General features: G+C 41.7%; 1 long non-coding RNA gene across 1 annotated transcript in view; it reads right to left on the reverse strand.

The window, feature by feature from the left end:
* LOC123790175 (uncharacterized) overlaps positions 1–27,464 on the reverse strand; it is a 344,552-nt gene that overhangs the window by 54,890 nt on the left and 262,198 nt on the right. The window contains exon 4 of the long non-coding RNA XR_015724518.1: positions 11,470–11,627. This is a non-coding gene — a long non-coding RNA (uncharacterized LOC123790175). The remainder of the gene's footprint in view (positions 1–11,469; positions 11,628–27,464) is intronic.

A 27,464-nucleotide genomic window follows, 5' to 3' on the forward strand; every position in this document is an offset into this window, starting at 1 on the left:
AGCATGGAAAGGGAATCTGTAAGTTGTTGACTATGAATGATAGTTCCTTACAGAAGAAAATATGCTAAGTGGCTAATGATAAGGTTTCAAGTAGATGATTCTCTACCCTGTTTTTAAACAATTCACTGTGTCATATACATATATGAATTGTCCTACTACTACTTTCTTTATAATGTCCTATCTGTCTCTTTCTGCTTTTATTTTCCAATGTCTTGTTCAAACACTCATCCATTCACCTCTCTATTACTGCAAGCAAAACCCACTTTCTTGCTCCACTTTCCTTATGTTAATTCCAACAATCTCTAATCTATTTGAAATACTACTACAGATGAATTTTTCTTTTTAAAAATCCATTTTATTATGTCACTTAAGTTTCAAAATCCCCAGTAGCTGTTTCTATCCTGGGGGTGAACGGGAATAAGGAGTCAAAAGATGACTCTGAGGTTTGAGCACCTAGGTGGGTGAGGGTGTCACTAACACAGGGGACCCATGAGAAGGAAGACGGGTTTGGGACCAGAGGGAGATGATGAAGGCAACAGAACGTGAGGGACTTTGAGACATAAAGAGCAAGTAAGTGAACACTCAGACCTGATGCTCAGGAGAGAGAAGTGAGCTGGAGAGAAACATTTGAGAGTCATCATGATATTGAGAATTATAAAACCACACGCAGATAAGAGTGCTTAGGGGAAAGTGGATAGAGTGAGAAGAAAGTCTAGGACATACCTCTGATATTATTAGAAAACTTCTAATATTTGAGGAACTCACATATGGAAGAAAAACCAATTTGGCATAACTAGGGCCAATGGGAAAAAGTGTGAGAATCCGATTTTATCCCATCGTTCAGGAGAAATGTGTATTAACTAGATCAATGGCAGTCATTTCCCCAGGCTAGGAAGCCCAGGAGCCTGGGCTGAGGCACAGTTTATCACTACGTTGTACAGAGATTTCCTCCATGGAGTAAGAAAGCTGAGATCACATAGCTTCTCGGGTTCTTTCAAGTCTCAGATTTTGTGATTCAAATATGTTTCATTTTTCTCTCCAGTCTATAAACATCCTGAGCCTAAGGATTATTCCTTAGAGAAGTGTCAGGCATGAAGTGGTTCTAAATATTATTTATCACTTAGACTTTGGAAAGGTCTGTAAAATTATATTAGCAAATACTTTTTAACCATCCCTGTGTATTTTTTTAAAAGACTTTATTTATTTATTTGACACAGAGAGAGACAGACAGACAGACAGACAGAGAGGGAATACAAGCAGGGGGAGTGAGAGAGGGAGAAGCAGGCTTCCCACTGAGCAGGGAGCCTGATGCGGAGCTCAGTTCAAGGACCCCAGGATCATGACCTGAGCCGAAGGCAGACACTACATGACTGAGCCATCCAAGCGCCCCTAGCCATCCCTGTTTAAAGAACACAGAAAACAGGACTTAGAAATAAGATGAAGGAATTTGCAGGGCTGGTAGGCGAGAGAAGAGGAGGGGGCAGACAGTTGAAGGAGAGAGAGAAGAGCCCTAACAGAGGGGAAATTTGTAGTTGCACGCTTTAGAATAAGGACTTAGTTATCGAAAAAACAGCAGTCTAATGTAAGTGCTGGGAGATAGCTTAACTGTATACGATGCCTTTGTTGCGATAGTCTGTGGGAGTGCCTAACATACGCTGCACAGACAATAAACATACATAAACACACACACACAGACACCAATCTGAGTTTTCCCTTTTCTGCCCTGCAATAGTCTCCCTATCAAAAAGATAGCAGTCATCTTAAAAGAAGGTATCCTACATGATGCTACTTTAAATCAAATACAGATCAAACCACACATGCACACACATCCGAAAGCTTCAGTGAAATGTAGAAGGATGTGACATTTTACAGTCAACTGGAACTCAGTGGCTTTTAGAAGCTAAAGGCATCACAGTTGGTGAGCACTTGGGAGATGGTGGGAGTGCAGTCAACAGGCAAAATGACATCTTCCATCAACGCCTTTACTTGCATTTGTGCCAAAACAAGCAGTTGGTTCTTTGTGAAAACCTTGTTATTGCAAGGTGTTTTCTAGTTGTATTAATCGAGGCATGCATCAGCTAAGGCAAGTTACAGTTGGAAAGGTGTATTCTCCTGTTTGTCCTATGTTTAAAAGGGCCCATTAGATAGAAAGCATAATTTCCCTTGTGTGGTGGATTGTAAGTGCTGCAAAATGGCTGCTTTCCTTCCCTGTCATTTCTTCGTTTAAGACAATTATACTCACTAAAGCAAACACTTATGTCCTCAATCTTTCAGTGCAAAAATATCCCCTTTGAATTGGGTCATTTTGCATGTGTCTGGCAGCCATTTCAAGGTCTCAGCCAGTAGCTCATTTCAAAAGCAAATGATAATTTGCAGATTCCATGCAATGGAATTGAAATTAGTCCTGTATGTCCTAATATTTTGTACTCTGCAGCTGCCAAAAATGATCTTCTTTTCTTGATACTGAGCTAAATTGGGCTAAATCCAATTCAATAAATTTATGGTAATTGCATTCTCAATGATTGTTTAGAGGAATACCACACCATCTTTTCAGAAACCTGAGGCACATATAGACAATGGATCCCAACCCTTCCCTGTCTTGCAGTTGCCAAATGACTGGGAAGGAAGTAGATTTCCTACAGAAGAACAGGTAGCCTCCGTTGCATCATGAACCCTACTGTGAGCAAGCAACATTCTTGGTGGATTGCCTGTCCCTTCAAAATATCTGCACCTTGTGACTGGAGGTGATGGGCAAGACTGTCAGGTGACTTTGCTTATAAATCAATTCCTTAGGATGATAAGAACCTCAAAACCATTGGCATGGTCTCAAAGAACTGGAATTTGCCCCTACCCTGGCCCCCAAATAATAAAAAAAAAAAAAGTACTGCCACATTCAACCAAGTTTCAGCTCTAGTAATATTATTAATAAAACAGTCAACATTAAAGAATTCTTACTTCGTACCAGCTGCTGTTCTAAGCACATTGTATGTACAAACACTTCATTCTCACAAAGTCTAATAATATAGGTACTCTCCAACAGTCCCCCTATTTTACACATGGGTACACTGAGCCTCCGAGTGGTTAAGGGAGTTGCTCAAGTTCAAGTTAAGGGAGCTATTAATTTGTAGTGTAAGGATTCCAACAATGGCAGTAGGGCTCTAGTATCTCAGCTCTTGACCACCTCACTGATGCTACTGTGATTTTTCAGTGTCTGATCATCATTATTTGAAAAGTGTTTCCTTAAATCTTTCTTCAAGCATTCCTGTGATTATTAAGGCTATTTCCCTGTGGGCATAATTTCATCTTGTTAATCTGCTCCTCACTCCCCCCTTTTCTACCTTCCATTAGGTCTACTCAATGATCATGTATCAAGCACTACTATGTCCACAGTTCTTTAGTAGACGTGAGACTATTCCACTTAAACAAGGAGCAAACTTTGCACACATGCTCCGTGCTTATTTCTTTGGTAATTCTAGTAAAAATCATATTTATATCACCAGTAGGAAGTTACTTCAAGTTTGCCTTCTACTCCTATTTTTACGCTTCCTTATCCTCCCCCCCAACTTTGCCCAACTTCCCCATCCCCCACTCCAAGTTACTTTATTTTAACTCCTAATTATTTGACTTAGTGTTCACCAAAAATGATGGATGGTTATTTTCAGGTGGAACAATTATAATAACCTCAGTGTGTCCTTAAGATATACACTTTCCATCTTTCCTCTTAATAGTTTCTAACATCTTAAAGTTCATTCAGTCACCGAGCCAGCGTGCTGTTCTATCTATCCCCACTGCCACTTTGTCAAATACAGATTACCTCACCTGAGCAACTATAACAAACCATTAACTTGTTTCCTTATGTGTAGTTACATCATTTCAAACCCATTTTCCACCCAGCTACTACAGTGACTTCTCAAAAATACCCATCTGGGGCACGTGGCTGACTCGGTTGGAAGAGCATGTGACTCTTGATCTTGGGGTTGTAAGTTCAAGCCCCATGTTGGGTGTAGAGATTACTTAAGAATAAAATCTTAAAAAAAAATATCCCCTCTGACTTTATCATATTATGGCCCAGCATGTTTGGGATACAGCCTGCATTCCTTTTGAGGGGGCTGTCGGCCTCATTCCCAGCTCCTCACGCCTCCCTCACTCCCTGCTTCCATCCTCCGTGTTCACTGCTATCTGCTAGCTCTTGCTCTTCTCTCTGCAGGAACAACCGCCCCTCTTCTTCACCTGGCAACTACCTGTCACCTTTGCACAGGCAGCTCCCAGAGTATTTCTTCTAGGATGCCTTGCCTCTCCCTCCTACAGATTTTCTGTTGCAAACCACTCCCACTAGATTAGCTATTTCTTTCTGTTTTTCCCCTAGTCACGCATTTACTACATTGATTCAAAATGATCTGTTTCTTTCTTCAGTATATCAGGTCTTAGTTCACCTTATTTCATTAGGCTGTATTCACAATCCAGTGCTTAGCTCAGAGGGGATGTCATAAATATGTGTGGAACCGAACTGGAATTTCCCCATATTCTTCAACAAAGGAGGAGACCAAAGGGAGACACCACATTCCCAGCAGACGTTTGATTTTTGTGGAAAGAAAAGGGAGATTGTTTCAGAGTCTCATTAGACTCTAATTTATCATGCATTTTAAAACTTCACTTGCTTTAACAAAACCGTCACAGGACTAACTCACCAAAGAGAAGGTAACAAAATGATGATGCTAGTGCCCCATTCTATTTAAATTTAAATCTTCTTTTGCCAGGAAATGTCAGTGCTGATGCTATTAGAATCAGAGGCCCCACTTTTGCAGTTCTCCTGCTGGGCTTAAGTGAGCCACAAGTAGGTCAAGTGTCTCACTCCCTGAGTCAATGGCTCTGCCTGAAATAGAATGCAGATGGATAAATCTCTTCTCTCAAACATTGCTCAGACAAAGCCAGCATTTTGATGTAAGACCAAGCACAGCTAGAAATCAACATGGATGCCAATGCACCTGTTGAGAAAAAAAATATTTGGAGCAAGGATTTATGATGGAGTGAGGCTATGAACATATTCCAAGTAGTTTTCAAGGAATGCACTATCAATATTAGGAAAAAATAATTCAACTATATGTGTTTGGACCTAACGAAATAAACTTGATCTATAAATATGACTCAATTCATCTTCTACAAAAATGCTGCTATGATTCTGCTGCCAAGACTTAAAATAATCTTTTATATGATGCTTTTTAAATGGCATGACTAAGGTGTGGATATGAGCTAAATTTAGTTCGCAAGGAGCAAACAGAAGAAGTTGGCCTTCCCTCATCTGGTGCCTGCCTCTCCTTCGCCTTTGCCTCTTACCGCAGGTAGCCAGGACCTTTAGATGCCAGCCACGCCAACCCTTTTATCATAGCACACTTCCTGCCTCTATGCCTTAGGTCATCCTGCTCCCCCCAGTCTGTCCTCATCCATCTTCTGTGCTGTCATCATGCTCTCTACAGCCCACGGTTACCATACCTACCCTGTTGATATCTGGAGTCATTTCTGATTGTCACAGCTGGATGGGGAGGCCACCGGCATGGGTAGAGGTGGGGGCGCTGCTATCTAGTCTACAATGCGCAAGTCCAATAAAAAAAAACTTGATAGTGCTGATGTTGAGAAACCCTAACCTGGAATGTCTGCTACATCAAACAAGCTGAGTTAATGTTTGAGGAAAGAAGGACGTCTTAGGCTAAGGAATGTGGTACATCTGGAATAATGACCCTCTGAGGAAGAATTCCTTTGCCATTCTCTCCCTCTGTTCCTGTCTCATCTCTCTTGGAAAATAGCCTTCCATTCTCCTACTTAGCAGCAAAGCAGTGTGGGGCCTACTACCACATAACCCCACCTCGCACCTACTGAGTGTTTCGTGAGCACGTGCAGGGAACACAGTACGGGCCGGAGCTGACCAGACATGAGGAGTTTGTTTAGTTCTGCATATGCCAGTTCCAGTTTGCAAGTCTGAAATTATTTTTTTAAAAAAATGGATCCCAGGTTTATCTGGAAAGTATAGCATTATCAAAATTATCTAGCATAATCAGATGCTCAGCAGAATGAAAACTCACCAAGTAGAAGATTTATGAGCATCAATACATCTTCAAATTGCAATGATCTTAAGGGATTATACAGGCCTCCCCATCTTGCATGCTTATTTGAGGATCAAAGAGGAAAATGGAAAATTTACAGCAACCTTGCTAACTAGAATTCTGGGTTTTAAAAAGTCCTTTGAGGGTATCTAATTTTATTCTGCTGTAAAATGGCTTCTCAGTACACAAGAGAGAGGAATGGTCTACCTACTGTCCCTTCCTAGATTTAGTTCTTAAGTTCTTTCAGGCCATGAGGACACTAGTGATACCTCACAGTTCTGCATCAGCCATTCAGGAAATGGAAAACCCCACAAACATTACAAATGCCAAGCTGGGGTGGATGTGGAGGGTGGGGTTATTTGGGATTGGGAGGGGAGGGAGAGACCCAAGAATCTGAGATGTCTTAAACTGAGAGAACTGCCCATCTTGTCCTGTCTGCTTCTTTCCAGTCCTCCTTACAAAGAGCCACATCTTGACCTGGGCAACTCGTAAAAGCCATGATCTAAGAGAATATGGGACATCGGGAGGCTCAGCCCCATTTGCAATCCAGGTTTTTCTCTAGAGGGAGGAGGGGGCACTCAATCTATTTGCGTTCTTCAAACATCAGCTACCCAGTTAAACAAAATTAATTAGTACATATAAAATTTTCCAGGAGCATAAAAATTTCAAGTTCTTATCATAACTGGTGATGGGGTAAAGGTGAAAGAAAAATTCTAAACAAGCAATTGCCCAATCGAATTAATATTACAACAAAGCGGGACGCCTGGGTGGCTCAGTCAGTTAAGCGTCTGCCTTCAGTTCAGGTCATGATCCCAGGGTCCTGGGATCGAGTCCCGCATCATACTCCTTCCTCAGCAGGGAGCTTGCTTCTCCCTCCTTCTCCCCCCCATTCATGCTCTCTCTCTGTCAAATAAATAAATAAATAAAATCTTAAAAATATATTACAACAAATCTCTAGAAATAGAAGTAAATGTATACCAAAGAAATTACCTTAGTAAGAAAAAACCAGGAATGTGGTGCCCGAATTTAATTTTGCATTAAGAGAAATGATAACCCAGTCAAGTGATGATATCACTAAGAGAAGTGAAATTCCTGAAACACTGTGAAGACTTTGTGCTTTTCTTTTGCTTTCTTTCCATCAGAGAAGCCTAGATTAGTTTCCTGTACTCAAGTTTTCTGGCTACTCTAGGTAAAAGTTTCTATTTAGAAATGAATTATTGACTTATTTCACTTAGCATTATCTCCTCCAGTCCCGTCCATGTTGCAGCAAATGTTGAGAAATCGTTCTTTTTGATGGCTGAGTAATATTCAAGCAGAGAAAGACAATTATCATATGGTTTCACTCATTTATGGAACATGAGAAGTAGGAAGATCAGTAGGAGAAGAAAGGGAAGAAGAAAGGGGGGGGTAAACAGAAGGGGGAATGAACCATGAGAGACTATGGACTCTGGAAAACAAACTGAGGGCTTCAGAGGGGAGAGGGAGTGGGGGAATGGGACAGGCTGGTGATGGGTATTAAGGAGGGCACATATTGCATGGTGCACTGGGTGTTATACGTAAGTAATGAATCATGGAACTTTACATCAAAAACTAGGGATGTACTGCATGGTGACTAACATAATATAATAAAAAATATTATTAAAAAAAAGAAATGAATTATTGTGCAACAAGATACCTTGCTGATATTACTGTTAATAGGAGAGTGTTTTAATACTTCTAGATAGAAGAAGACATGTCAGCTTTTCCAAGAATATCTGTTAGAGGTATTTGGGCCTTGCATTACTACATACTTTGTGTCCTTAGGCAGGAATATGCCAGATTTGCACTCTGTTGCCGCCTTTTTTCAACACATGTCATCTAAAGGAGTAAGGGAGTCAAGATTACAGCTCCTTCAGTCTCCCAGATGGCTGTACATTCTTGCTCTTATCATCACACAGTCAGGCTGAGGATGTACCCTTTTAGCTTTCTGAGGAAGGAGCACCTGCATAATGACACATGGTAATTTTCCATGTCCAGTAACCTGAATTCCATATAACATACAACAAAGTATACATTCCATCACCATTTGTTTAATCAGGACATATTAAAGACGCGTCTTGGTGATATTACAGTGTTTTGTATTGATGTTCTTCGCTTTGACAGAATGAGGTGCAGGACTGGTACTGAAGATTTTTCTCTGGGTAATTGGTAGACTCCATATGAAGTAATTTGAGTGGACTGACATGTATTCTCTTGAGAATGATTTTTTTTTCTTTGGTCTTCTTAGCACATCATACATGAATAGAGTGATTGTATTATTTACTATCCAATAAGGGACGCTTTTGTCTGGAAAAAGTTTCAAGTAGAAAGGACACTTGGACCACAGACACACACTGAGACTGCCCCAGGCAAATTGAAACTGTAGGTCATCCTACAGAAGAGCAAATGGGCTGGGACACGTGGCACAGTACTCCAGACACGTATTTTAAATGAGAGGTGTGGCCGAAGATTGCATCTGCTCCTCAACAAAGGCACCAAGTTTTTTTTTTTTTGTTTTTGTTTTTAATGAAATCTATGCCTATGAATTGTTCTGGGGGCTTGCCCAAAGAACAAGTGAAGCCAACAAATAAATGGAACCTATAGAATCTGTGCTTACTTGCCAAAGCACGAGACATCACTGTCAGCATAAGACACGTCTTTAGGGGTATTCGAGTTCAATTAGCCCCACTGAGGGAAGTACTGAAAAATGCAACAAAAGAAATATATTCTCAATCGCCCAAAGAACACTGTGCCAACTCATGTTCAACGTCAAAATAAAAGTGAAATAATAATCTTGTCAACCACGGTGTAATCAACGAATTCTCTCATTCCTTTCTGTTCCTTTTCACAGGACTTGAAGATGTATCATCAATCTAAAACACCTATAAAACTTACTCTACACTTATTATAACCTGCAATCATAATGTTGAAATTCTTAGCATCATGAGGACTTTACTCGGAGGACTCAAAGATCCATGTGTTTTTACCTGCTTTCCCTATCTTGTTAAACTTGTTGGATGGTTGGTTGGTAATGTTTAACTGACTTCAACATTTCGCTCTAACTTTGGTCGGAAGCTGTTGGCCTCGATCAGTCTCCTGGTGATAATCCTAACCAGCACCTGAATTGTTCTAACCTCGCTCTGGAAAATCTGTCCTCTATTTTGAGTGATTGGTGGTTCCCACTGCCTGTTTCTAAACCGTCTGGGCGATGACAACCTTCTTCTTCTTTTTTTTTTTTTTTAATATTTTATTTATTTATTTGATAGAGAGAGAGAGAGAGATAGCCAGTGAGAGAGGGAACACAGGCAAGGGGAGTGGGAGAGGAAGATGCAGGCTCCTAGCGGAGAAGCCTGATGTGGGGCTCGATCCCAGAACGCTGGGATCACACCCTGAGCCGAAGGCAGACGCTTAATGACTGAGCCACCCAGGCGCCCCGATGACAACCTTCTGCATTTAAGAACTTCTCATTTCCCTGCTAGATCATAGTAATTTTTAAGGTATTTCATATGGCAATTAATGAATGACAATTCTGAATGAAATCCAACCGCAGGTGGTACAATAATTGCAAATATCTGAATGGAGGCGGCAATACTTGGACAGCTACCTTTATACAGTTGCACTGATACATGTTCAGGCAATTACCACAAAGGACAACTTATATTTCTCAGAGCTGGCAGGTTGCTTTTCATTTAATTATGCAACGAATACCTGATTTCAAAAATATGAAAATGTTGACAAAATACATCCACAAATCAAGAGACTATGTAACGTACTGGGCTGGTTAGTTTTGCTAATGGAATAAAAGCCGCTGAAATGGCGAAATGGCAAGAACGCTCACTGTGATAGTGTAAATAAGGTAACAAAACAACCCTTCACTCCTCATACTTTTTGCAGTGTTCATCCTGCTTTTTAGAACCCAGAATAATTTCACAGAGTTGCATGCATTTATTTTTAAAAAGCTGAGCTATGAAATGGTTCATGTTGTTTGTCTCTGTAAGGTAGCCAAATCAGTTTTAAAACAGTATGTTAAAAAAGAAAAGCTAATAGCATATGAACTGCAAAAAGGGATGGTGCACGGGTCAACAGATACTATAAAGAATGTGGTAGGGCCTTGTGACCTGATGAATCAAGAGGATAAATCTCTTCAGGATCCTCACCATTCCCTCTCCCAAATGAGTATATCCATCTGGTTCTCATGATCTTTCAGGGACTTTCTGCACAGTCCATTTTCATGAGTTCTGCCTGGGGCTTCCTCCATGTTTTCAGAGCATGTGTGCTGAGTTCTGCAGACTCACCCCCGTCTTACGTATCCTTGCATGTTTTACAAACTTAGAATGGCATTTGGGCTGTTCAGCTCCAAACCTCACTTGGCGATAATGACAACAGATTTGCTGCTAGAGAACTACTGTGAGCTTCTTGTTTGCAATCGAGTAGGAGGTGGCACCTGCTAGGCAGGACAGTTCAGGGACAGTGAAGAAAAGGAGGCACTCCCCCACATTTCTATTTCTAATGAGTCTTTCTCATGCAACAGAGTCTACCAGAGCAGAGCTCTCTGCCCCTTGTCGTGCTCACCAAGTACTGCATGGATGTTTGAAGAGAAGCCAACTTACTGCTGACAAAGAAGAATGGGGGGGGGGGAGGGAGAGAGAGAAGAGAAGAGAAAGGAAAGAAAAATGTAGCAACTTATTTAAAAATTAATTATCTCTTTATGTAATCATATGACATCTATCACTCTGGAACTTAAGTGCTCCCACATACCAAGAATATACTGAAATATATCAGGTCTAAATAGCCAAGAGCAGACACCTTTGAATAAAGATGCCCTGTGACAAGTGTAGTGTTCCGACCTGCCACCTAATATCATGTCCATGTCAGCAAAAGGCATCCGGGAGACCGCATGCAGTCTCAGACACTGGGTGGCATCAGGGAGAGGATGGAAGCTCAGGTCAAGATGAAGATTGGGGAAACCTAAACGGGATTAAATGAATGTAATTCTGTCTTTATCTAAAAATTAAATGAAAATGTGGAATGAAGGGGCCTCACACTGTGAGACTGGGGTGCACTAGACATAGAGTGCTATGCCACGTGACAGACTGGATGAGAACAAGGCAAACAGTAGCCTCACAAAGGAATGCAAGAGGTTTAGGGTCAAGGGGAAGAGAGGCCATAATGGTATAATTTCAATTCTCTGTCTAAACAAAACCTTATGAGGCTCTCGGAATGACACGGAGTCATAAAAACGTGCACGCACACATCTCAGCAGCGAGCAGTCTAGTTTATCGTCCCTTTTCAATTTTACACACTGGAAGTCTTCACAGTAAGAAAATCAACAGCACATTTTCAGAGGACTCACCAGAGCGATCCTTCATTGTCTGGCTATGCACCCAGCGGAATGCATTCTTCACACAACTCTAGTTTATGCCGCCACACGCTGCTTTGCCTCTCCTCACCTCGGGAATGCACTTGCCACGTCCATCCTTAAGATGAAGAGAACGACCCCTGTACAGTGATCTGCCAATTAAAAATTAAGGAGAAAATTAATTAGAATCCAAGACCTGACTTGCTTTCTTTTGGGCCTGCCTACCATGTTGGGCTGTGCCATTCACAGCGCTAACGTTTCCAGGATTTAGTATACTGTGATATTTAAGTTCACAGGACCTTGAGGAAAACATAACGTTCTAGTTTATTTGTCAAGATTTATGGCAGATTAAGAACTACCAAGGCCAGGTGTGTTCCAAGAGGTCACAGAACATGGCTTTATTGCTGCTATCTGCATGAGGCTGCGTCTGTAGTTTAGGTCCTGTCCCCAATTTCTGTTTCCTCCCTTCCTCGCTTTGTTCTTTTCTTACACTGAGACACTTAGGAGAACAAGAAGATGAGGAAGAGGAAACACCTTTGATGCTTTTCCTTTGAAAATTCACATCGGTGTTAAGCTTTTTGCTCCCCTGGGATTTGCAGGTCTATGAAAGAGCGCCTTTGGAAAGGGTGATCTGCAGGGAAGCATTCACTGGATTCTCTGGTCGTCCCTTGACAGGCCACATAATTGTGCTGCAAATCAATATGTCATGGCCTGAACGCAGGCAACCTCACAGCATGTGACAGAAGTTCCTGTGAGGAAATGCCCTCTCCAGGAAATGGAGCTGAACAAGCCCACTGAGAATGAAGAGTGCCTGGCGGGGCAGCTGCTGGTCTGCTGTGAGCTGTAGTAACTGCAAATCCGACCCAGCTCCCCCGGGGGTGGGGGGTGGGGAAAGGCAGGACACTGGACACTCGGCCCCCTGCTCCACACTCCTGTGCTCAGAGCCTGCCTTTGGCGGGAAGGGCTGTGTGCTGGGTTCTGTAGTGAACGACTTCTATTCCCTCTGTTGCCTTCAGGGGCTATCATCTTCCATTTCCCCCAGGGTAGCTTCTAATTGCTCTCTTGGTGTGATCATCTTAATTTCACACTGATTCTACACTGAAAATAGGAGATGGTTTGGGCTTTGTTTTTTAGAAAGTGTCTTTTTAATTCTCAACATTTCTCAACATTTATTTGTTTTCCTGTGGGCAGCCACAACATTTAGAGAAAAAAGAAAGCTGTAGTTGGATGGGCTAGTGGGTAGCATCAAATTAGGGGACTAAGTCATTTTAAGACACGCATCCCATTACTATACTATTTTGATTTGTTTATTAATATGCACTTAATTTATTGGCTTTCCTCGTTCCCGACACACGCACAACTAAAATGCACACCATTCTGCTTAGTGTGAGAAAATTATATAAGTCAGATATCGCAGAGCATTTGCAAAGGATATTCAAACACAAGGTTATAAAATGGCTAAGAGATTAAAAAGAATTACTACAAAATTGTGTAATTGAAAAAACCGGGGGAAGCAGCATATTTAAAGGGCTCAGTATGCTTTTCAAATTATAGCCTTTGAAAGGTCACGGTGGAGTCGAACAGACTTGTCTTGGATACAAGTGTAGTACGTCTGTGCAGGGCTGGTTAGGTTTCCAGCTGGAAAAGAGTTAGTTCACAATGCAGCTCTGAGGTGAAGTCGTTGGAAGCCAATCCCATGAGCAGACGCAAACAAGTTCTACTGGTATGGGCATTGTTGTGATAGCCTACATAAGGTGTATCACAACAGATGAAGGAGCAAGTCACCGACAGCAACAAAACAAAGCCAGACCAATCCACAGAATCATGTCGGTCCACAAGAACTTTCCACAGGGCTGATATGCTGGGGTATTGATTATTGCCCAGTGAGGAGCGGTACTGGCAATCTTCTTGATGTTCATATAAAACACTTGGTGTTACGTGGAGGTAAAATATTGCAAAATGACCATCTTATTTATTTATTTTTTTTTTTAGATTTTTATTTATTTATTGACAGAGAGAGAGACAGCCAGTGAGGGAGGGAACACAAGCAGGGGGAGTGGGAGAGGAAGCAGCAGGCTTCCAGCGGAAGAGCCCGACATGGGGCTCGATCCCAGGATCCCAGGATCACGCCCCGAGCCGAAGGCAGATGCTCAACGACTGAGCCACCCAGGTGCCCCAACAAAATGACCATCTTAAAGAGGAAGCATTCCTATAGTAGGAAGCTGTTTCAGGAGGGATTATAAGGGATCAAGTATTAAAAATAAGATGTGTTCAATCCTTATTTTCTTCTTACCAAGGAGTGGTACCACAATTGGGGTTTACATTCTGTTTCTGCCACTTATAGTGTGACCTTGAGCAAAACCCTAAACCTCCCTGAGCCTCAGTTATTCTCATCTATTAAATGAAAATAATGATGTTTCACACAGTCATTATGAATTTAGCAGTTCTGAATCCATAATACATGCTCAATAAGTAACAGTATTTTTAAAAGAAGCTTATATTCTCAGAGTGCCTGGGTGGTACAGTCGGTTAATTGTCAGACTTGGTTTCAGCTCAGGTCATGAACTCAGGGTCCTAAGATGGAGCCCTGCATCAGACTGTGCTCAGCGTGGAGTCTGCTTGAGATTCTCTCCCTCACTCTCTTTCTCTCTCAAATAAATAAATCTTTAAAAAATAAAAGAAGCTTATATTCTCACTTATTTCTAATTAAGTTCTACGAATTCGATTCAATAGATACGACTGCATACTTGTGAGTTCTGTGAGGTAGTCTCAATTCTGGAAACAAAGATGGATAAGACTAGGTTCTGCTTTTACAAGTCTGCACTCTAGTGCAATGGAAGAACAAAGTACAGGAAAAAATGATGAGTGCCGAAAGTGAAGTATAAAAAAGACGCACTAGAACCTTGATCAGGGAGCAATCTGTTCTGACGGTGGGATTGGAGAGAACTTCACTGGGGAGGTGGCATTTCGAGTGATTCATGAGTAATGGATAAGTATTTTTCCCTAGTTCAATTTGTCAGCTCAACTTATTCCACATTACTTTGTCATGATAATTACGATGGTAGTGAATGGCACACCCTGGACTCACTGTCTAATTTGGGAGAGGAGATAGAAAACATATTCCTTCTCCCATGTATTCTATTTAATCACTACAGCTTTTATTGATTATCTAAGAAGTAATCTAGGCTTGAATTGAGAAGATGCTCTACAAAATCTTTTTGGAAATAGGCAAGAAAAGAAACAAGAAAATTCCTGATTTCCATCCAAGACACTATCATATACTAATTCTATATTTCTGGCAGCTAAACACTCAAAAGCATTAATTTTAAACACTGTTTTAAGTAGTAAATTAAGAGAAAGGCAAGGTGGTAAGCAATAATAGCTAATATTTATAGAGGGCCTACCTTGTATCAGGTGCTCTTCTATGAACTTTATATACATTAATTTACTTAATCCTCAAAACAGTTCTATTAATTATATATCATCATGATGCCCATTTCATTGTTGAGGAAACTGAAGCATGAAAAGATTCAATAACTATTCCCAAGACCACAGAGCTAAGTAGAAAGAATATTAGCTTAAAAATTGTGAGATTCTTAGTTTCCAATCTGTTCTAACTAACTAGGTAAGAGACCTTGGACTGGTCACCTACCTTTGCATGGGAAAGTAATTAGGGGAATTCTCTGAGTTCTTCTAATTGTGCTAAAACTATGTATAATCTTTGTTTCAAACAGATGTTTTAAATATTCTCAAACTCATTCATTTACTATTTTAAAGTAATTTAACTTAAAGTAGTTCTTCAACTTTCTTTGCCTTCCTGTTTTGTATAATAAAGGACATCAATTAAAAATATTTTTATTTAGGAAAAATTAATAAGAACTCTAGGTGGGAAATGCAAGAAGGAGGAAGTGGAGAAGGCACTTATTGCAAGGAATATAGGAGTCATACCTATTAACTTTTTTCTTGCATCTCTGCTGTCTTTTTTGGGGGGTGGCAGAGAGAGAGGGAGAGAATCCCAAGCAGGCTCCAGGCTCAGAGCCTGACACGGGGCTCAATCTCATGACCCTGAGATCACGGCCTCAGCTGAAATCAAGAGCTGGGCGCTTGACTGACTGAGGCACCCAGGCGCCCCTCTCTGTTCCATATTAGTTTGCTTGCAAGTTCTCCTGCTTCAGAGTTACCCCTTGGATGAATTTTTATACTCCAATCTATTAGCATTTAGATAAAGAATCTTAGTTAACATAGAACAGTATGGTCATTTTATACACACGCACATACACACACACACACACACACACCATTTTTAAAATTAGGTCCCTATTTTCACTGGTCCTAAATAGACAAGTTAAATAACTATATTCTATATTCTGTAACAATGAGCAATTCGAACAGAAGTCTGAAGTGGTCAGGTAAAAGATACACGCATGATTAGGAAACATTAAACAAATGCCTAAGTCAAAATGGCATGCCCTCTCTTCCAGCCATTCGTGGAAGGCTTCACACTTCAGTCAGATGGAGGAAGAGGACAGGGTCACCTGAGTGTGGCCGCGGCTTTCCTAGAAGCCAGCCCTCCTGCACACTCAGCTGAGCTACACAGCCACTGGCTTCCCCTTACAAGCTGTGCAGTAAAAAAGAAGCCCAGAAAATTGATGGGCCAGATTCTCACTCTGCGTGACTCCATGGAAGTCTTTTTCACTCGCTTTGTGAGATTTCAGGCCCATCCAGGAGTCAGGATTCTCCTCGGAAGAACTTTAAAATACAGCATTGTTTGAAAACAAAAGGTTGGATTTGGCCCTAAACAAATATGTGAGATCTGGAGAAGAAATCTAAACCTGCCAAGGGGCATGATTTCTTGCCAGTCTGTTCTAAAAAGCCCTCATTTTCCTGAGCTTTACGAAGTCATCTGTCCTTTACCAAGATAATAAAATTGATCCAAATTCTTGACACTGTATGTTTGGACAAAAAGTCCCTTCCATGGCCTACTCTTAAAATGTACTTCTCCTTTAAACAATCCAAAGTTAAAGGATGGAATCATAATCCTCTCTTTTAATCATGTTGCTTCCTCTCGGGTTTCTTTAAGACCATTCTCCCAACTTATATCATTCATGCCCATTTTGAATAGGCAGGCTAACTGTCCCTTCTCTTTGGGATTCATTCCTGTTATCCTCCCTATCCTCTCCATTCCTGATAACTTTAAACCGTGCTTCCCAATCCATGTTCTATTCTACTCCTCACCACAGAGCTGGGGAGGGATTCTGTATTGTGTACCTAGTTGCAACTGGTAGCTGCTCATAAATTTGGAGTGATAAGGAATGTCATCAGTGAGACATCCATAGTCAGTCACTCCATGAACTCAAAAGGTACCTGGGCCCTTATGTCGCAGGGTGTGATTTTCCACTTCAGCAGGCAGAATACTGCATGCACAATACCCCTGGGCTGTGGCCACATCTGCAGTGGAGGTGCAAATAGGACCAACTTAACTGTAAGGCAACTGCAATCCTAGAGCCCTAGTCCCAGTTCAATTTATCATGCTTTGATGAGGGAAGGGGGAATAGCCATGCCCTAAAATCCCACTCAGTCTGACATCCCACCTCTACGCTGCACCTCATGAGACGCTCTGAAATGTTGGGCTGCTGCCATCACATCTGCTTCTCTTCTACTTCTGACCCCAATGCCTTAGACCTCCTACAATCACCAGCAGTAGAAACAGCAGTCAAGCTACCCAATTAGTTGTCTTTTTTCTTTCTTCCCTTTTTTCTTTCCTTCTTTCCTCCTTTCCTTTCTTTATTCCGATGAATGGACTGTAGAATACTTTTTCTTACTAATAACTAAAAGATGTATTTTATTTCAGATAAGCCTGTTCTAAGCCACTTTAATATTCAAAGTTGTAATATACTCTGTTTCACATTACTTTTGAAATGAATGTGACAGTTGCTTTCATGACCATCCCTGGCTTTGCTTATTTCTGATACAAGGTCAATTACATGAAAATTCGTGGATTCAGGGATGAGAGATACGTGTTAGCACACTAAGCCTTTATAAAATCCTAGGAAGTGTTAAAACAGCTGTTTCTGTGGGTATTCATATCTTCCCACATTTCAGGAATGTCCTCCACATTTAAAGACCTCTTAAGACTTATAAATCATTTAAAATTGCAATAGTAATACCTTCCTATTGTATCTGTCAAACAATGTAGGAATCCACAAAAAAAGCTAACACACTCCAGTCACAAGCCCTGAATATCCATGCCCCTGAGTAATCAACAGGAAAAGGTTTATGTTTTTTTATAACTTTCCCTAAAAATAAAATATATTACTAATTATATTAAATGTCTATTCACAAATATAGGGAATTTACTTCTGTTTGAATTTTGGTTTTGTTTTTACATATGTGGAATTACACTATACATGTGTATGCATGTGTCTGCACGTGTGTGTGTATAATTTATCCAAACATTCCCCTCTTCATGGACACTAGGTGGGTGTCTTGTGGGGGGAGGTTATTTCTTTTTTAACTACAGGTCATGCTACAATAAACATCCACCTATATGTGGTCAGTTTTAAAAATCTTTTCTTGCCTGGTTTCCAGATTTGGGTGTACAACTTAAGAAGTTGGCCTTTAAAAAATGCTGTTATTTTTTCCTTACATAAAAGATTAAAGAATGCCAAATCTCTGTGACCCTCTTGGGAGAAAATTGTCACAAAGGATAGCATGACTTTAAATCTTAAAATTTTATCTGGATACACAACTTTTGTGTTAAGACAAATTACTAGAGACTCCCAGTTTCCACACCCCATCTTCAAAAAAATGTTAAATCTCCTGAAAATAAAAGGAATAGATTTTGGAGATCATAGTACACTATATGTCCAAACCTTAAACATGAAGACAGAATGTTAACTAGACAGGAATAAACATATTAATTCAAAAGACCTAAAAGTGTCTAAAAGCAGATGTTAAAGATTTATTCAGCCCACAAATGTATTTCTAATTAAGTTTTGCTGTATTCAGTCCTGCTTATTGTATACTGCACGAGAGACTGCGGTGTTTGAGAGCCCTTAAGAGTCCAGGGGACCCAACAGCAGAGATAGTAACTACTTCAGTCCTCCATCTAAATTTTAACTTGACCAAATCAACCAAATGTCCACTTCCCCCAGCCTTGCTCTATTCACAATCAATGATTAGATAAACAACCTGTCATTTAATCATTAATATCCAGTGGACGATCAGACTTACTCCTTAGGTCCCGAATAGCTCAGCCTAGAAAGAAGAGTACCTTTGACCTAAATAGCAGCATAATCATCCCTAATTATCTGTTTAGACACACACTGGCCTAATGTGAAGTCCTTGCATACTCTAACCTAAAATCTTAGATCTGTGCCAGGGTGAACATGTAAGAGTTCTAATACTAAGCACACACCAGAGTGGTACCGAACTAATATTCACTGAGTTCCCATTAGGTACCAGACACTGTTGTAAGGGATTGTGTGCACGTATCTAATTCTCACAACAAACTGATTGAGGTAGTTGCTGTGATCATGCACAGTTTACCGATGATGAAGTTGAGGCTCGGAGAAATTAGGTAACTTGCTTTAAGTCACATAGATTAGTCATGGTGGCAGAGTTAAGTATTAAACCCAGTACAAGCTCTTTCTACTAAAATTACTAGGTGCAGGAGAATGACTGGTAGCTGCTATAACAAGTAAACCCACAAACACGCGACAGCTCACACACAACCGCTGTTTATTTCATGTGTACCAAGAGTCCAAGGCAGATGTTTTTTGGTCTGTGGTCAGTTTCCTTAACAAGATCATTACAGGACCTAAGCTCCTTCCATCTGGTGGGTTTGCCAATCCCTAAGAACTCATTTTTACCAGAAAAAGAAAAAAGAAGCACTGGGAAGGGAAACATGAGAGGTTAAAATGGAATAAGCCTGGAAGTGGCAAAGACCGCCACAAGGTTCAACTTCCCTGCAGAGGAGGTTGGGAAATGCAGTCTAGCTGTGCATCTAGAAAGAAAAGAAAGCAAATTTTGATGAACAACCAAGTATTCTCTGCTACGACCTCATTTTTCGTCCAGTAGGAACTGGCAAAATATCTATGCCATGGGGTGCATGGAAACAAAGATAGAGAAAATAGAGCCATGCCCTTCAGGAATTCATAATTTAAGTTGGCAACAAGGAAATTAATCTATAATGAAAAATAACAGGACAAGTTGGCATAATAGGGGCCAACTGTGTTATAGGAATTTAGAGAAGGGCAATGTGATTATGGGCACTATTATAAAGGTTCTGAGTTATGTCTTGAAGAGAAAGAGCAAGGAACCTTTGGTTCCTGAGGGGGAAACGAAAAAAATCTTAAAGTGAAAAAATAGTCTATATTTGGACTGGAGGCCTCAACTCTGAACTTCAACTACTTCCCCCAGTTTTGTCTTGGGTAGGTATCTATGTCCTGCAGCAGACGTCATATTGACCTTAGCCTGATTGACCTTAGCCATATCATATTGTAATATTACATATTCTCATGGCAAGTCAACAGATTGAGAAGGGCAACTAACAAAATTAGGAATATGGAGGGAATTCTGTATGGATATTTTTGCTTAATGGCTTGTTTTAGATCACCTAGAGGATGATATAGTGAATCACACTCTACTCTCCCTGATCTAGAGTCATCACGACGACTTAAACAGAACCGTGCAATTTTGTGGGGACAGAAATAGTTTTACCACTTTTTAAAATTGTCTGTTTTTGCCAAAACATAAAAAATTCTGGGGCGCCTGGGTGGCACAGCGGTTGGGCGTCTGCCTTCGTCTCAGGGTGTGATCCCAGGGTTCTGGGATCGAGCCCCACATCAGGCTCCTCCGCTATGAGCCTGCTTCTTCCTCTCCCACTCCCCCTGCTTGTGTTCCCTCTCTCGCTGGCTGTCTCCATCTCTGTCAAATAAATAAATAAAATCTTTAAAAAAAAAAAACATAAAAAATTCTTCAAGACGATATCTATTTGCCTCATTTTATCCTAAGAAATGAGAATAGTGCAAAGGCTGTCAAATGCACAAATCTAAAGGCTTTTTCATGGGTGACTCAGGATTCTTGTATGTGTTAGCAAGTAAGTGGGGGGGGGGGGGAATATCCACTTCACCAAGAAAAGCCATAAAACCTTTATTCCACAAAGGAGGAAGTCCACCGATACAGTGCACATTGCTGCCCACTATCCCAGACACAGAATAGGGAAGCTAAGGGCGGACATCTATTAATATGCCATTGGATCTGAAGAGAAGAAAAAGATTAGAAAGATGGATAGTAGAGAACTGATGAAATTCTGAGCAACCTGGAGGATCCTTACAGATTCCTCATGAGAGGTAGTAAGAGTGAGCTTTGGGAGCCTACTTCGGATTACTGAGCTTCTACATCTGGCTTTTGATTTGCTCATGTCCTGCTTCAGGGCCTGCTAAAAAGGGGGGACCATCTCCCCAACATCTGTTGAGTTCTATCTACTCTGCTTGGCAGTTAATTAATATCAAATCAGCAATTTCAACAAATACCCTTTATTCTAGTGGGAGCTGACTTGGGTCAGACATCAGAGGTAAGGCGGAGGGCTGTGTATGTGAATAAAAATATTTGTTGAAGGAACCCACATTGTGGATCTTAGTTTCTATCAGCCAGTTCTACATGGTTTTCTCTAAAAGCAATGATTCACCCACGTGTTTGCACTGAACCTCCGCTTGTGCCAGAACAATGACTTGTGATTGAGTGGGACTTTGAACATAGAAGGTAGCTTCAGGGCAAGGCAAAAAGGCTATGTATAAACGGATAACAAGCTGGGTCTTTGTGTCTCAAATCACAGTCATCTCTGATGACATTCACTTATTTGACAAATATTAACTGAGCTCCTGCTATGGGTCAGTCATGGCAATTTTAACTCTTAGCATACAGTGTCGTACAAATGAAAGTCTCGGCACTCATGGGACACACAGTTTTGTGGGAATGACAGACAAATATCAGTAAACAAATGAACAGAACGCATAGTTAACTTGTGGTAACTGCAGTGAAGAGAAACAGTAGAGTGCAGGTCCTTCTTGGGGTTGGGGTACGTACACAGAGTAGTAAGGAGGAGTCTCTGTGAGGAGATGATATCTAAAGTGGAGTCCCAAAGGATGGAAAGGGGAAAAGGTATCCACCATCCAAAGAGAAAGGGAGGAGAGGAGGGGACAGTTCGGGCAAGGATGAGATTAAACATACTGAACTACCAGTAAGGTAGACAACCAGCAACCACAGTGCTGGAACATCTCTGATGGCCAGTTTTATGTGTCACTAGCTAGGGCTACAATCCCGTTACTCAAACACTAATGTCAGTAATGCTGTAAAGGTATTTTGTAGATGCGATTACTGTTCACAATTCATTGATGTTAAGCAAAGCAGATCATCCTACATCATCTTGGTGGGCCTGATTCAGTCAGGTGGAAGGCCTTAAGAACAGAGCCCAAGATTCCCAGAAGAAAAATTCTCTTATGGACTGCAGCGTCAGCTTGTGCCTGAGACTTCTGGTCTGTCCTTCCTGCCCCACGGATTTGACTTGCCTTGCCAGCCCCCACCACAGCCTAACCCAATTCTCTGCAATAAATCCCTTAGTATGTATCTCCTATTGGCTTTGTTGAATCCTAACTCATGCAGGGTCTTACACGCCTCATAGGGGGCCAGCCAGGCATGATTCCTTCAGTTGCTGGACAGCGTGGAAGTCCAGGGGATTCTAAGAAAGGAGCAAGGTGGAGAGATATACGTGGGGGTGTGCTGGGACATGGGGTAGCAGTACTCACCAATGAGGTGGAGAGGTATTTCACTGTTTTCACAACTAGTGTAACTGTATGGGATCGTGCTGGCTGAATATTAGTTGAAGTTCCAGAAAGAGGGCAGAGAATATGCAAAAACCCTGAAGCCAGAAAGTATTTGGAATATTCAAGGACTAAAAGGAGAACAGAGAAGCCAGATACACCGGGCAAGAGGGAGAGCGGAATAAAATGAAACAAAACAGGGTCAGGTGGTACAGGTGTGGTTAAGTACAGCAGGTTTTATTTAAAAGCTCATTGAAGCATTTCAAATAGGTGAGAAACTGCTCAGTGGAGAACAGATTAGCCTGGGGGTATGGTGAAGCCAGACACAAGGGTGTACAATTTACTCCTGAGCAGCACGAGGGTTAGAGGCGCCAAAACCCGTGCAGCCAAATATCTATGTATTTTGACTCCCCCAACACAGTAATAGCCTAGTGTTGACGGGAAGCTTTACCAATAACATAATTGATTAAAACATATTTTGTATGGCATATATATTATATACCGTATTCTCACGACGGAGAAAACAAAATGTTGTTCGGAAAATCAAAGGTAAGAGAAAGAACATTTACCGTATTGTACTGTAAAAAATCTAGATATAGTCAGTGCACCAGGCAGCAGTGGTCTGTCTCTTGCTTCAACCATGTTTGGAAGGAACAGACCTCAGGACGCCCCTTCCTCGGCCTCCCACACCCTGCAACCTCTTTTCCAGTCGCAGCCTCCGGAACCACCTTCTCCGCCACCCTCTGCCTCCCGGAAGAGCCAGCACCGCGTTGCGAAAGTAGCCCCTGTACTGCCGCCCCCACCCCCAGCAGGAGCTCCCACCTTCATCTGCACCATTCCACCCAGGGGGAGGCCGCGTCGACACCCAGCCTGCCTGCCCTACGCCCCCCCCCCCCCCCCCCCGCACTGACCTGTCTCGGGGGCTGCTGCTCGGCCGGGAGCATGTGGCTCCGTCAGAGGCCACTCCCGCCAGCTGGCGGAGGAGAAGCTCCCGGGTCCCCAGTGTCACTTGAAGATGCCAACCAACCGGCCGGAGGCACCTCTTCTAGGACGTGCGGAAGCCGCGCTCTCGACCGGAGCTGAACTCTAGACGCCAATGAAGCGACCTGGGTCCTGGGAGGAACCCGACGCGGGCCCCGTGCAGCCTCGGGCCTGGCCTCCACTGGCCTCGCTGCGCATGTGCCGCCGGGGATCCGCCTCCCGCCTGCCCAAGCTCGGCCTCGCTGCGCATGTGCCGCCCCAGGTCCGCCTCCCACCTGCCTAACCTCGGCCTCGCGGCGCATGTGCCACCCTGGGTTGGCTGCCCGCCTGCCCAAGCTCGTTTTCGTGGCACATGTGCCGCTCGTTGAGAAGATGGCCCCGGCCTGCCAGACCCCTGCGGGCGGACCCCAGCTGGGGCTGTTGGGCGGGCGTCTCCTCACCCAGCTCCCCCTCAGGCGTCACCGGGAGCCTTACTCCGAGGGGCCCCTTGACACCGCCCTGGTGTCAGGGCTTCTGTCAGAGCCTCTTCCTGCTTTTGTTCAACCACCCTGGAGCCCTCTCCAAGCCATAGCCCAAATGGAAACAAAGCTTTTGCAGGAGACATCCATGTTTAAGCGGGCCCAGAGTTCAAAGCCATGTTGTTCAAGGCTCAAGTATATGTAGTGGCGGAGGCAAGAGATAATGGCGTCTTGGACAAACGTGACAACCGTAGGGAGGGAGAGAAATGGGTGGAGAAATTTTGAAAATGATGATGTGAATGCCTGCTGATCAAATAAAAGGAGGGGGACTAAGGGATGAAGCTGACGATCCCCAATTCTACAACAGGTGATAAAGAGATGAGTATCTGTGTAAACCACCGGCGGCTTTTCCCACCACTGTTGATAATCCACCAGGTAGCGTGAGGAGTTGGTTGTTTAGGTTTGGGGGTGTGGCAAAGCTGGCTCTAGGCCGGTAACACCACACATCTGGGGATTATGGGACAGAGATTTCACCCCCATTTTATATTTCCACTGATTCTTGCCCACGCCCTATCTTTGTTTCCCTAACCCATTTCCTCCTGCCTTGCACGTGAGGTGCTTGTTTCCCCGTTGTGATTTCCATGTTGTTGTGAAGGAGTGTGTTGTATATTTGATTGCCTTGCATGTTTCATGCTATGGAATTTGTGCAACACTAAGGTTGTTCTTATACAACTGTAGAATTAATGGGCCAGGCCCAAGAAATGTGTTGTGTTCATCTTGATAGGGTTTGTCTTTGTGCAAAATGAGCAAAGGACTCTTTGATGTCATCTAGAAGAATGTTGTGCTGGAGTTTTAAATATACCTTAATTAATCCTCAGAAAGGATTAGATATACATGGTTAATTGACAGGGACCTGCTTTAAAAAGTATCACTGAGACCAACCGGTCAGCTTTTGAAAGGGTCTTGTGGCTACTATGTTTTATACTCAAATATTAAGTATTATGAGTTGAATTCTGTCCCTCCAAAAGGAAATGTTGGAGTTATAACCCTCAGTACCTCAGAATGTGACCTTATTTGGAGGTAAGTTCTTTCCGAAGGTGATTAAGTTAAAAGAAGGTCATTAGGGAGGACTCTAATACGGTATAACTGATGTCCTTATAAAAAGGGGAAATTTGAACACAGACACACATGGAGAGATGATGTGGAGCAGCAGAGAGAAGATTGCCATCTACAAGCCAAGGAGAGAGGCCTGGAACACATCCTTCCATCGTAGCCCTCACAAGGAAACATACCCTGGTGGCATGTCGATTTTGAGCTTCTGGTCTAAAGCCATACGACAATAAATTTCTGTTGATTAAGCCACTCGGTTTGTGGTACTTTATTACAGTAGCCCTAGCGGACTGATACGGTATCTATACACTGAATGTTCGAAAATATAGACCAACACTTGGCTAAATCAAATTCAGCCTCTTTAACCTAGGATATCTAGATCATGACTAGTTTGGAAAATAAGTGAATTCATAAAGTTCCATTTTGCTGAATGAAATGAGTCTAGATAAATAACTCACTGATTCTGATAAAACATTCAAATGTTCATGGCTATTTGCCTTTTATTTGTGACTTGTGGTAAGTACAGATCATGTCTATCAATCAGATCAGTATAAGCCTTTCCTATTGTTTTGAGGATCTTGCTTTATCTAATGTGAAATTGCTATATAATCATTTTATATGACTAAGTATATTTCTAGATTTTCTGTATTTTCATACAGATCAATTATGGTAGCAGTGCTAGACTGTTTTAATGTCTGTTACCTTGCAATATATTTGCTGAGATGAGTTTTTTCTCATGATACTATTTGATACAGCCTAGTGCAGTAGCTAAGAGCTCAGACTTTGTGTATCATGACTCCTTTACTGATCAGCTGTGTGATCTAGGCAAATACCTTAACGTCTTGGTGTCTTGGCCTCCTTTTAGTGTTGCTATGAAGAAAATGAAAGAAATGTGAAGTACTTAGAACAATGCATAATAAACACCCAGTAAATGTGGCCTATCGTTGTTGCTATCAGTCAAGCATTATTCTAAGGTCTTTGCAACTCTAATGGATGGTACAAATAAAAGACCCATATACAGCTGAGGTAGCTGAAGCCACCGAGAGACTCAGCAACAAGTAGAGGAGCCAGGATTCAAACCCGGGCAGTTCCAAAGGCCATTCTCCTCACTGAAACGCATTAAGTTCTCCAAGTGGGAATTCTCACAAAAGTCAGCCATTTTTATCATATGCATGTTTACTTTCCCATATTAATTGTAGACTATTTTCTAGAGTTCCAAAATGGACTGGTTGAAGTGGGATATAATTTCACATTAGATAATAATTTCACATTTGCCTTATTATGAGTGAGGTTGAGCATCTTCTTGTATGTTTTGTGTTTTGTCTGTTACATGCATTTCTTTTTCTGTGAGCTCTTTAATGTTTAGTTTTGCTCATTTGGCTATTAATTTGTTAATTTTTTTTTTTTTTGTCCCAAGTTTACCATTATCTTTGGACACACTCCGTTTAGGCTTTTGCTCCCATCATTCTACCCATCATTACCTTCATTTAGCTAAAATGAATGGTTATTTCCTAGGCCTTGTCTTATTTGACCCATCAGTGACACCAGATACTCTCTCTCCTACTAGAAAGGCATTCTTAGGGGGAAGAAGGAGGCTCCCCACTGATCAGGGAGCCCGATTAGGGGCTTGATCCCAGGACCCTGGGATCACAACCTGAGCTGAAGGCAGATGCCTAAGTGAGTGAGCCACCCAGACACCCCGTAATTTTCCACTTCTATTTGAATAGGAATATAACAGAATTTTGCAAGTATGCCTAAGTAATATATGAAATCTAAATTCATAATAGGCAATTAAGCTAGGAAAACCAACACTCCTTTAGCAGCAGTCTCTCGAGGTAACAATTAAAATGATCCTTAGAACACTAAATTGAAAATCATGAAAGTTCAACTGTGCCTAATACTTTTTATTCCTAGGAGATTTGACCTCCTGGCAAGTTAAAGCTTTTCTTTGCTTTTTATTTCTCCTTTGTAAATATGATGCTCCAGACAATTTTCTCAGATGCAATGGCCTGCTGATGTCACTTATTCCACGGCAACACTTAGCCCGTCTATTGTAAATAAGCTAAACAATTCTTGGTGGTTGTTTTTTTTTTCTTTTTTACAAAAATTGTTATATGGAATTATTGAATCACTGTATTGTACACCTGAAACTAATATAACACTATATGTAAACTATGCTGGAATTAATTTTTTTTAATTAAAGAAAGAAAAGAAAAGAAAATATGTTTGTAGTAAAAAAGAACAAAAACAAAACAAACAAAAAACAAAAAAAAGAAAGGCATTCTTCTCTTGATTTCTGGCTTAGTGTATACTCTTGTTCATCCTGCCATCTCTCTGCACTCTACTAGTCAGTTTCCTTTCTCTTCTTTCACATCTCCCCAACCTCTAAATGTTGTATCCTGAGATTCGGTCCAGTTATTACACACACACCCCGAAAGTGTTCTGCCAGTCTCCTGGCCTTAAGTAGGCTGATGACCTTCTGCCCTGAACTCCACCTCCAGGTGTCTGGGTGCTCACTGTCTCCTTCTAGATGGCCAATAGGCATCTCAAAATTAACTTGTCTAGAATCCATCTTCCCCTACACCTGTGTCTCCTGAGTTCTGCTACATCTTTGTAA

This window comes from Ursus americanus, chromosome 5, assembly GCF_024610735.1.
Source record: "Ursus americanus isolate L20-20 chromosome 5, mUrsAme1.1.p, whole genome shotgun sequence".
Lineage (NCBI taxonomy): Eukaryota > Metazoa > Chordata > Mammalia > Carnivora > Ursidae > Ursus > Ursus americanus.